The following is a 12,831-nucleotide window of genomic DNA, read 5'->3' as shown; positions in this document are numbered from 1 at the left end:
AGTTAGTGTTAATATAATGGACTGATCAACATCTCACAGTGATGGACCAGTGAGTTTTGAACCAGTGAGCCTACGATTACAAGCCTGCTCCCTTGTATTAGTCCCTTTATCCACAGATAATATATTTACGTTCAGTATATAGATTATCCACTATACAGATAATCTGAGAAAGGCACCAGCAGACCCCTGCGACCATGAAAACAGGAACAAGAGGGTCGGAAAATGGATGGCTGGATGGATAATCCGAAGCGCAGTGTGAGCGCTCACAATTAGTTCCATTTTTAGTAACCCTTACATCGCCTCGTATTCCCTTTGACATGATCTGACATATTTGTGACCTAATGTGACTCAGAGGTTGGACAAAACAGTGGACTATCGTCTCAAGTTGACTATTACTGTCGTCAGAATAGGTGAGGATGACAAAAAAGCGATGTAGCAGCTCTGAAACAGCTGACTGACTCCACTGCTGACGTGATAAACACACACCCTGAAGCAGCGTTTAACGGATTTACAATCACAATAGCCGCTTAAATAGCCATGTGTTTTACTGTAATCTGCAGTTTTTTGGCTGAAAACAATAAAAAGAGTGTGTGGATAGCAAAAGACGATCACTATGGTGATCAGCTGTGATGTGGAGTCTGCGTCTACAGATATGCCACTCATGCATATGCATGAAGTCCCAAAAACAGCCTGTTTTTAGAAGTGTCATGAAAGTGACTTTTCAGAGTTCTAAAACTCCAGAAAACAGGCGAGTTTGGGAAATTAAACCTCAAACACTATGTCATTGGGGTTCTTAGAACAAAAGAAATGGGTGAAAAATAGCATAATACTGGACCTTTAATAACTGATTGAAATCTCAATTTTAAGTCACATGAAAAAATGACCAAAACCACCAGATCATTTTATGCATGCATTGATCCTGTCTCGATTGTCATATTGTATCACATGTTGGAGACAAGCTGGAGAAACAGCCATTAAACCATTGTATTTTCTGTTTAAGAAAACTTTAATAAAAACTATAGATAAAAAAATGTGTACAATATTATCACTGCAGGATTCTACAGAAGCATCATCTGCTTAATTTTGAGAATTTGTGTCTTATATCTAGGATTTGAAATGGTTTGGTTCCTCCCCCTTTGTGTCAATTTGTTCGTCTTCATCCATAATAATATATTCAATAACAGATTGTTCTGTGCCTTGTAAATCAGCTTTAAGCTAACTCTGGTACAATATAGCAAATGGAAACATTTGTGTTTTTTATTTGACATCTGTCTGTGTGTTGCCCTGCTATGGACTGGGGTGTACCCCCGCCTCGCACCCAGTGTGAGCTGGAGATAGGTACCGGCAAACCCCCAAGGCCCTGAAAAACAGGAATAAGCAGGTCTGAAAAATGGATGGATGGATGGATGGATGGTTCCTTTACAAATAATTAAAGAATACAAAAGGATGATTTTTATTTTTGCTTTCCTATCATATCATACTTCTAACACTAGAGGGCAGTAGTAAATACTTTTCTTCTAAGCAAGTTTTAGTTGTGAATTTGAAAGCAAGCTTTATTTGTAATACTGACAAAGGAAATTGGTAGAAAAGAACATTTTGTAACCTTTTTTTCTTTGGGTTTCATCCATTAAAAGGAAAAACTGTTGCTTAATGTATGGCAATTACACAACAAGTTTTCATCATTCAACTTTCATTATCAGTTCGTCAACAGTTAAACTTCAAAAGTTCATGAACGCACGACAAAGCCTGACTTACTCATTTGTTATGTTGCTTGATGATGAAAATGTCTTGGTTTTTAACGATACACATGATATATAACTGATTAGTGAAAAAGGGCCTTCCCTCTCTAGACATTTTAAATTTCTTGGTAATCTTAAATAAAAAATGTGTTTCAGTGTGTTACGGCAGAATTTGCGGTTGACCTCATTTGGAGACATGATTTATTGCTCTGGTTGAGTGATGGAGTCCAGGCGAAGCATTGATGATTTTATAAAAAAGGTTTATTATAAAACTAAGTAAAAAAGTACAAAGATGGAACAAAGTGGAACAAAAATTAGTGACCATCCGGGCGGACGTCCGATGATCGAGAGAGACACAATTCTGACACATCACGTATATCCCTGCTCAGTCCCCACTCCCTCCTCCCCCCCGGGAGATAAGGACAGAGTGGAGGACGTGAAGGGAGAGAGAAGGAAAAGACATTTTCTTCTTGGGTCAAACAGCCTTTTCCCCGGTATCTGCTGATTGTCATGGAGACGGAGGTGTGTGCGTTTATGTGTTTGTGTGTGTGAATGGATGTGTATGGGTGTGTATGTGTGACTATGTCAGTGTGCGTAGCCATGTGAGTGCGTTCACAGAGAGTGCCTACGCATCTGGCCTTGAGGTTGTTTTGGGGAACATATCGTGCTTTGGACAAGGCGGTCTGAACCAAGAGCAAGAAGCAAAGTTGACACAATGGAAAGTTACAACCCAAGGCTTAAGGATTAAAATATATGAGTAAATATATTATTAAGCATAACTAATAATTTCGCCATAACAATCCACTCTTTTTGGACAAAGTCCAACACAAAAAAAAGCAAAATTAGTTAGTAAGTTGTTTAACTTTAGCAAAGTACAGCCCAAAACACATAAAATATTAATAAAAATTAGTGTAATTCTAGCGCAATCTCATGGTCCGTAGGATAAATGATATTGACATCGTTATAACACTATGGATGTAAGCATTATTTTTTTTCCAGGGGACACAGGCATCCCCCAAAGTCGGAGCAAGAAAAGGGAGGAGAAGGCAAAGAACCCCATGAACACATAATGAATATTACTTTAGACAAGACCATCTGCACAATAAAATCAAATATCCTTAGCAACTAAAATCATTGGTAATTAATGAATATGGAATATATATATATATATCACTAGTAGCAAAAACACACATGGTATAAATGTCAGCACAGCACAGCAACAAAAACATATGTAGGTGTCATCAGTAAGCAGTCATCATCTGAGAGATCAAAAACACTCATCATAAACACTTCAGGCTGGACTTCCGGCGGCGGAAGGGTTATAGGACGTGGCGGTCTTTGTTCAAATATCATGGCGTCGCGTAGCAAGATGCACCTACCATTGCACAAACGCCTCCTTTGGCCACGGTCTGTAGGTCTAGGACCATTCTATTTTGTGGGACCATTAAGCGTATATTCGTGATTTCCCCCCGAGAGGCCAGTAAGGGCCAAAAATGACGCGTTAACAAAGGACTTAAACCTGTATTCTAAGGTTTCGACGCGCAGCCGTACCCCAGATCGTCGTGTGGATTAAAGTCCAAAGGAGTGTGGGATTCGCATTTACGTCGTGACAAAAGGGGAATAGTTGAGCATAGTCAAAACCGTTTGCTAAATTAAACGTGCCATTAGTCCCGGGTGTATGAACGTGGGCACATGTGTGCGAATTATGTGCGGTGTCGCATTCAGGACCCAGGGTATAATTGCAATTTTGACCGGGAATCTGGCCTAGTTTGCGAGTTCCGTTTCTGGCGAAACAGAAGGGAAAAAGTGTGGATCGCGTGTAATCTACATATAAAGCGGAAGATGTGTCATCGCGTAGTGTAGTCAGTTTTTTACTAGCTGTTTAGAACAACGGTTGGGGTCCCCCATGCCGAAGTTAGAGTAAGACAAATAACAAAAGGAGTCAGAAGCATCCATTGGTATCGCGGTTAAGCGGGGATGTGTTGATGACACAGGCATGTAAGAACAAACATAACAGTTGGATAGGCCTCTACTTTTAGCTTGATAGTGCGCGTATCGGTACCAGGTGTTCGTGAAAAACGGATGAGTAACATTGGTCGCAGCTAAAGTGTCGTGCAGGACGATGTCGTTTATCCAACGTTTATTTCTGCTTGCATTAGTCACCCTGTAAAAAGAAGCATTCACATTAGGAACAACAATTGCATTCATTGGTTCAAGTCCAGTGTCCTCGATTGCCCCCTTGGAGGCCAGGAGCCAGAGGAGTACTGGAATTGCGGACAGGACCATCGTGCCAATCGATGGCCAGAACACGAGTGACATGAAACGACAGAATGGTGGCATGATTTCAGCCTGCTCCTGGGGCATAAACAGAGGGGCTTGTGACCTCTTCAATCACAGCGAGAAAAGGCTTGTAATCTCTTTATTCCCACGATGTCCTCAAGGTTGGATTTCAAAGGTTTCAACAGACCATATGCCCCGTTAGAAAGGTTAGCTTGTAACCCCCCGGGGTCTTTTTCCTTTGCCCTTTCGTTTGCAACTTTCAAAGCAAATGAAAGCTCATCAAAACACTGCTCCTGATCCAGAAAAGAGGAAACGCTCCTTACAGCGGTTCCTCGATCAGTGGTGATGTTGGTACTTCCTCCGTTGGACCAGTCGCCTCAAGATCAGGGTCGGCTGGTGTTGGCACCTTCCTGCAGTGTGATGCGTGAATCCACGTGGCTCGCTCCGCGACCTTCACTGCCGTGTGGGTCGTCAGTTGAATTCGGAAAGTGTCGGTCCACCTTCGGTCGTTCATTTCTAGATCGGCGTTGTAGATGATCGGTTGTTGTCTGAGGAAGGGTAGTCTCCACACACCTGGCAACCTCTCTTGGGATCGGTTGGTACCTGAACAGAAGAAAAGAGGGGGGGGGGAAAACAAAACAAAATAAAATAAAATAAAATAAAATAAAATAAAATAAAATAAAATTTAATAAAAATAAAATAAAATTAAATTAAATTTTAAAATAAAATTAAATAAAAATAAAATAAAATAAAATTTTAAAGAGTAGGGGTGTTAGGGTTAGTTAACTAACTAAATGAATAGTTAGTGTGGCTCTGGTGCTCAGTTATAGCTTCCAGGAAGGCAGAGACAGGTCAGAGGTCAGGATCTGAGAGCTTTTCAGATCCTGAAAGGTGCTGCTGCACAATCACACAATGGTTAAGTGTGGGTTAGTGAGCTTTTAGCCATGCCTAGCTCAATGTTTTCTGTAGCTCATTCACACGTGAGTGGGAAAATATGAGGCTGAAAGAAAAGCAGGAAGTATTAATTCGATTCTCTTTTCCTGGAGCAAGGAGAAGCATAGCTGGAGTTGCAGTGATTCTCAAACTGTGGTACGTCTACTACCAGTGGTACGCTGATACCTGGTGAGAAGCAACAATTTGAGAACCACTGTTTACAAGTGCAAGTCGGACGGAGAAGGACATGCAAGTCGGACGGAGGAGTGTGGTGTGGCTACATGTCTTCTCAAGATAAATACATACAATTGGGAGACATGGAGATGTGAGAAAGCTAAATAAGTTTAACCAAATAAATAAATAATGTTATTTATTTATTTAAATTGTTTGTTTTATTTTTTCTTTGCTATCTCTTATTTGTGAAGGAGAAATCTTATTCTATCCTTTATTTATTCTGAATAATGTTAACACTCCACACCTAATTACATAGCCTAATTCTTTTATAGAGCTGAATTTGTCAGTTCATTTATTTCATTATTTTCCCTCATAATTATTATTTGAGATGTAATTTACTTAATTTTGAAGGTCATTTGGTGGCAAAAGTGTCTCCTATTCTGTGTCTGAACCAGAGTTAAGCAAGATTATTGGCCCTTTAAGGTTAGACAGGATTAAAGTTAAGTTGAGTCGAACAATCATATTGTCTTTTGCTCCCATTCGTAGGAGTGACGAGCCCCAGCACGGTTTGGAGAGCTTCCTTAAATGCTTGGAAGTTACTTAACTTTAAACTATCTCTTATATCAATCAATTATCAAGAATTTCAGGAGGACCATTTTTAAATCTCAGGCGACCCAGATTGGGCCACCAACCCAATGTTGAGAACACTTAATTTTACTCTTAAAAGTGTCTAAACCCAGTGAAGGTGTTTTATGGTCTTGCACGCTAAGTGCTGGTGGAACAAGAAGAAAATGGTTGGAGGGTTTTGAGGTATATTTTCCTATGATAAAACATAAATCAAAAATCAGAGGGACGTTGGCCCCTCCCTTCCCCTTTTTTTTTTTTTTTTTTTTACATAAGAATGCATTTGGATTCTTAAAACCATATAATAAATATCATTGGAAAATCACTTATCTGATCATTTTGGATGTGTCTCCGTTTTCCTCTCTCTTGTGTCCGCCTGTTTTTGTGCCCTCCAGCCTCCTCGACCTCCTCCTCCTCAGCCATAAAGGTCAAAGCCAGGGTCAACTGTACGCTCCCTTTGGAAATTTGAAGATCTGTCCCCACTTTCTCAGTTGGATTGGAAGTCTCTGTAGTCTCTGGAATAGATATTATGTTAGAACATCCACAATATGTCATATTGTCACGTGTCTATTTCAATCTATTTCCCCTTTGCTTCCCAGTTATAGTTATGGACAATACTTCCCTTTAATTCTCATCCTTCATCATAAGAGCAGTGACCAGGCATGACGGCTGGAGGAGGTAGGATCGGAGTCGAAAAGGCGGTGGCATTGTCTGTTAGGAAACACTCAGAAACAGAAAGAGAGGAAAACATTAAGACCTAAATGAATAATTTAAAATATCCCTTTTCTTTAGTTTGATTTGATTCGTCTCCTTTGATTATACAGCCAGCGACCTGTATATTGAAAAAAAAACAACACAATAACAACAACTAAGACGAAGACATAGACAAGTGCACACAACAACGAGTATACACATACAACAACAAAAACATGGACACTGAACATGAACAGTAAGGTCAGTCAAGGTCAAAGCCAGTCATTCCACTGAAAGTGGTATTATATATTAAAAATGTCGTTTGGTGTTTTTAAACACCCAGAAAAATAACCTTTAAAACCTGGTAAACTTTTTAGAAGGCCCAAGGCCTAAAACCATAGTTCTTTTAACGAGCAGCAGTGAGATCTGAACACCCCACTACATAATTGGCAAAAACAGGGAGAAGATCTAGTGCATCAAAACCCAGGAGGAAAGGAAGGTGAAACAGAGGACAGCCATTCATCGGTCAATCACTCAATGACAAGTCCACGGCACATTCGCACTCACAACGCGGTTCTCTCAGGCATACGTAACGTGTCATCATTCAGCCATTCATGCACCGCACACGTTCATGCCTCAATTTTCACGTCCATGCATTCACAAGGTTTTGCTGCATAGTGTCTAAGTAGAATATAGGCCTCATCTAACCCACCAGCGGCGATAGCCAGTCCACCTCCTCTCTCGGGGTCAATGAGCTCTTATTGCCCCCCCATGCTTGGCAACCTTTTAGTGTTAATTAATTGTTTTTCACTGGTATCATCTGATTACTATGAGGTACGCTCCTTTTTACTTCCGCCCTGGCGGAGTCTTAGATTATCGCCCGTGGTACTGACAGTCTGCTCATCTGCTGATCAAGCAGGAATTGGCACGGCCGTGCACTTAAGAAACTCAACCCCAGTACCCAACCGGGGGAAACTCACCCGCCGTCCGTCTCCAGAAATGTAAAAAAAATCTCTGAATCGGCAGGGCTCAACCGCCACTCTTGAAAAATAAGAGCTTGGGAGAATAACTCAACCTTGGTACCATACCGAGGGAAAATTTCGCACAACTGTCAGGACTTTATTGGGCACCTCTAAGATTATTCAACATTGAACGGAGCACGCAACCTCTAATAACCCTCACTCTAAGGGAACGTAGAGATTGGTTCAGAATGGTATTCGGTTACCAAGCTGCACATTAAACCAGGACTTCTTGTTTGAAAAGTAATTGCCTATGTACTCATAGCAACTAATGGGACAGTTTTCTCAGGAAAAATTTGGTACCCCCCCTGCTGTCCAGTGGCTTTGGGCCGGCAAGACAGTCCGACGCGGTAAGGGGGAGGCGCGCATAATGAAAACGATGAATGTTGAACTAGGCTGTCTGTCGCAAGCAGCTTCAAAAAGGGTAAGGTACAGATTGTTTACGAGGGTATCGGTCAAAAATGTCAAAATGTAAACTTGGTTGAGGCTGCAGTCCTCAATCTCTGTCTCAATTTTCCTGAAATTGAGTAAAAACAAAAGAGTAAAAGAAGAATCGTTCAGAAATAACAAAGGAGAAAAAAAACGTGTGAGCTCAAAAAAAATCATGGCCAGTAAAAGAATAAAAAAATTAAAACTTCAGCTCCAAAAGCTGAGGCAACAGAAGGTTCTTTCTTCAACGGATGTAACCATATCTTGCATTGTGGGGGGCCTCCCCTCAACAAGAAAATAAAATGAAAGAAAAGCAAACAAAAACAAACCTATCAGTAACACTATTTTCTTCCCTTTTGTTTGTTCTTTTCTCATAAAGGCAAAAGCAGTGTAAATAAATGAGCAAGATAATGAATAAAAGCAAAGATAAATGATGGGCACACATGGTCTCATGTGGAAAACAGAAGGGTTCTGTGTGAAGTTCTGGTGGTCCTGTGTTTCAGCTCATAGTTATGAATGTGGGTGTGTGACTGTATGTCTGGTCTGTCTGCTTAGAGCACACCTTCTCAAAGCGTGTATCTCAAAGCGTGTGAGAGAATAAATGAAAACAAAAATAATCTAGCGTACAGTCAGAAGATAGAGGGGTTAGTATTGTCCTATCGAAGGAGAAGCTTGTTGGCTATTTACTAGTTGTCCCCCTCCATGCCAAAGTTCAAGGCTAAAGTGATTTAGCACTACCACCAAAGGCTGTGGTGGACTTCTTATGGCTTGGTATCCTCTTGGCTTTTGAAACAGTCTTTTTTTTTTTTCTTTTTTTTTTTTTTTTTTGGTGAAGCTGTTCCAGCAGACGTGTGATCAGTCTGCAGTTGCTGCCCATCATTCAGGCAGTAATCGTGGCGTTTAACTCGCAACTCATTGGTGGGGGAGTGTCCAACCAACTCCGACGCCCACAGGTTCTCAGTCTTTGATGATGGGGCAGGATATGGTAATCCCAGCATTGGCATGTGGCCCATTCCATAGACGATGAAGAGTTGACTTGGGACTGAGCGAGTTATTTCAGCATTGCTTTGCTGAATGGGAGAGTCGAGTCCTTTGATAGTCGATTTCCTTCTGGAGCTTGATCCTTTGAATGATGTTGACATTTCATTAGCATAAGAGTTGAAGGTGATTTCATTCATTTAGAGCTTTCATTGAAGATGTCGTTTCTTCAGGGACAACCGCAAAGCCAACAGAAACTAACAATAAAATAATAAAAAATGATAATGATAACAGTAATATTAAAATAAAATAAAATGAAATACTGTATTCATCTGTGTGTGTGTTTGAGTGTGTATTGTTCATATTCATTTTAGAGTGGACACTATTCTGTAGGCAGGGGGAAAGGTGAGAAATCACAATGTTGTGTCACATGTGACCTTTCACTAAACTGGCCAATGAGGGGCGCTACCTCTCTCTCTCCTTTGAGTGTGTGTGTGTGTCTCTCTCTCTCGTGTGCTTGTGTGAGTGTGCTTCCCTTTCTCTCTCTGTGCGTGTGGGTGTGTGGGTGTGGCTCTCTCTCTGTCCGTGTGTGTTTGAGTGCCTCCCCGTGTGTGTGTTTGGCAGAAAACACAGCAGCCGACTCTCGTCCAAAATTAAAGCATTAAAGCCAAACAACCAAAGGGAGAAATCTGATTCCATTCACACGTTTAAACAAAATAAAAACAAAGATAAAAAAAAAAGAAGTAAAACTCACCGAAACATGATCTGAGTTCACATCATACCAAGATTGTATATGCGTATGCATATATTATTTGTTTATTGGGTTGTTCATCTGTTTGATTCCCAATATCAGTGTTTTACTCCCTGTAGTCTTCACTACAGTTTAGGTTTGGATTGGGGTTTTAATCTATTTTTATATCGGTACAGAGGTGAACTCGTTACATGGCAGCGGGGTGTTTTGGAAACTTTGGTTGCCTGTCTATCCTATGGTCAGGACCTCACGGGCTGTCCGTGGGTGCCTGAACAAAACCAAAGTAAATAATGACCAGCCGTATTTGATGCCTAAACAAAAATATCCGAGCCCGAAGAAAAATAGAGGGAACTTATAGTATTAAAAAGCAAAGAACTTCAACCATTTGAGCCTTTCTCATGGCAGTCCTTTAACTGCATCAAAGCACAGAACAGCTGAAGGAGAGGAGAATCTCCAGAATGATGAAAATCAATACAGTGCTCGACTGGTTTGCCTTTCTATCAACGCAGAGCGAATATATATATGTCCGATGATCGAGAGAGACACAATTCTGACACATCACGTATATCCCTGCTCAGTCCCCCCTCCCTCCTCCCCCCCGGGAGATAAGGACAGAGTGGAGGAGGTGAGGGGAGAGAGAAGGAAAAGACATTTTCTTCTTGGGTCAAACAGCCTGTTCCTCGGTATCTGCTGATTGTCATGGAGACGGAGGTGTGTGCGTTTATGTGTTTGTGTGTGTGAATGGATGTGTATGGGGTGTGTATGTGTGACTATGTCAGTGTGCGTAGCCATGTGAGTGCGTGCACAGAGTGCCTACGCATCTGGCCTTGAGGTTGTTTTGGGGAACATATCATGTGCTTTGGACAAGGCGGTCTGACCCAGAGCAAGAAGCAAAGTTGACACAATGGAAAGTTACAACCCAAGGCTTAAGGATTAAAATATATGAGTAAATATATTATTAAGCATAACTAATAATTTCGCCATAACAAGTGATATGATATATATATTTATCGCTTAAACTGCTCAATTTTTTGATTGATGATGGGCTTCAGGCAGGTTGAGAATTACTGCACTCGATGAAGCCAACTACCATTATAGAAAGAGACCGTCAGGTTTAAAGATTCCAAACATTGGATAAGTCATTTTTCATGAAACATTAGAGTATTAATTATTGTTTGAGGTCTTACTGTTGCTCACCTTGCAGGGTTTTGTTGTAGCTCTGGCCAATGCTTCCTCTTCGCTGACTTTGCTTTTCAGATATTATTTCTGGTTGTTTCCCTGCTTTAGTTGGTTTCCCTACAATACTTTGCTTTGTTCCACTATCTTCAATATCCCTTTAGCAGTTGTTACGGCAATTATTAAATTAATAATAATGCATCAATTTTATATATTTTTTTTTTGGACACTCAAGGACACAATGACAGTTACCACTGGGGTGACTTCCACCCCACTGTGGCACCTGGAATTCTCAGTGGTCTCCTATCCAACTACTAACCAGGCCCAGACCTGCTTAGCTTCCGAGATCTAACAAGATCGGGCAATGACATGATGTCCACATATGTTAATCATATCATTAAATGTGTGTTCATGGGTACAATTTTCCATGTGTTTATGCACAATGACTGCATTATTCATTTACTTGTCAAGAGATCATACAAAAAAACAACTCTGGCTGGCTCTATTATGTCTGACCAGAGACAGAGGCTACTTGTATGTCTGTTTTCTCTGCCATTATGCATTGACTTCCAAACAGAAAAGCCCAAATTTGAGTCTGTTAGGGGAAGGGGTGATAAACATTGGGTCAAACTTTATGTAACCGATAGTAAACCACAGGAATTGAACATATTCCTTTGTTTATTATATTGCTTTTACAATAATGAAGGATTACAGAACATTTGAGCTTAAATTGCATGACACAATGTACTTCCCTTTGCAAATGGTTGAAAAACCCCAATGTTTTGGCTTTCATTTCAATCAGTTCAGCATTGCATTTGCTTCAGTAAGTACATCATTCAAGTTGCAATATTTTCATGATCACTATATCAATGATGGACAGCTTTTATCACAAAAATGTGATTGTCTGATCTGAGGGTCACATTATCAAAATTCATGACAGCATTTAAAACTAGAATATTTGCATTTCCTGAAGAAAATGCAAGTCAGGATGCATTAGCATTAGCTAGCATTAGCATTCATTAACATTAGCTAGCATTAGCTTTGTGCCAGCATTAACAAAGAGCTTGCATTACACGGCATTAGCATAGTGTCACCCTTTCTCCCTGATTACAGTACTAAATGGTGACAATCTACACAAGATAGGGTTCAATTAGCTTAGATTTGTAAAGGAGATTGGCGATGGTAACTCTGCATAAAGTGAAAATAAACTTCCAACCACAATAAGAGGACACTGACAAATACTTTAGTGGGGGAAAAGGATAAAGTGTATTTTAAGACTTAAACACATCAAATCTTTCTCTAGAACATGTCATTGAATGAAGACCCAAATATTCGTCCCAATAAATCAGTGCAATCTTTTAGAAATTTAATAGTTTTTTATAGTTCTGATGCATCAGGTTATATATATATATATATATATATATATATATATATATATATATGGTATCAGGCCTGACCCAAGCGGAAAAGTAACAAAAGAACATCTGAGATCTCAGGTGAAATAATTTTTAAAAATTAGCAAATCCTCCAACGAAAAAGTAAAATCCTTTGTTTGTCATACCATCCTCCTGGAAAACAGGTGGTCATCAGATCCGGAACGTCCTTTGCAGACCTCTCAGGTAGCAGCATCACCTTGGCATTCCATAGCATCCAGTCTGTGGGTTGCACAGCTCAATCTTTGGATGATTGAACCAATGCAATAAAAAAATAAATAAATAAATAAATAAAAACAGCCTGCACAAAACCCATGCAGAACTATTACTCAATATGCAAAAAAACTAAATATATAATCAACTAAAATAAATCTGCGTCACATTTGCAATTTTCAAAAAAAAGAATTAACCATCTATCTATATCAACCGTGTTGTCTTTCTAAATGATCTTATTTATTGACCATTAATCAATAAATTCAAATAAAAACTAAATAACAGCGTAATAAATGACCAACAAAAAGAAATAAATGTATATTACACTCATACCGGCCCACAGCATCACCCACACCTGCATGTGTTAGCTAGACCCACTTATAGTGCGC

The sequence above is a fragment of the Gouania willdenowi genome, chromosome 11, assembly GCF_900634775.1.
Source record: "Gouania willdenowi chromosome 11, fGouWil2.1, whole genome shotgun sequence".
In the NCBI taxonomy this organism is placed as follows: Eukaryota; Metazoa; Chordata; class Actinopteri; order Blenniiformes; family Gobiesocidae; genus Gouania; species Gouania willdenowi.
This window is presented reverse-complemented; position numbering follows the sequence as displayed.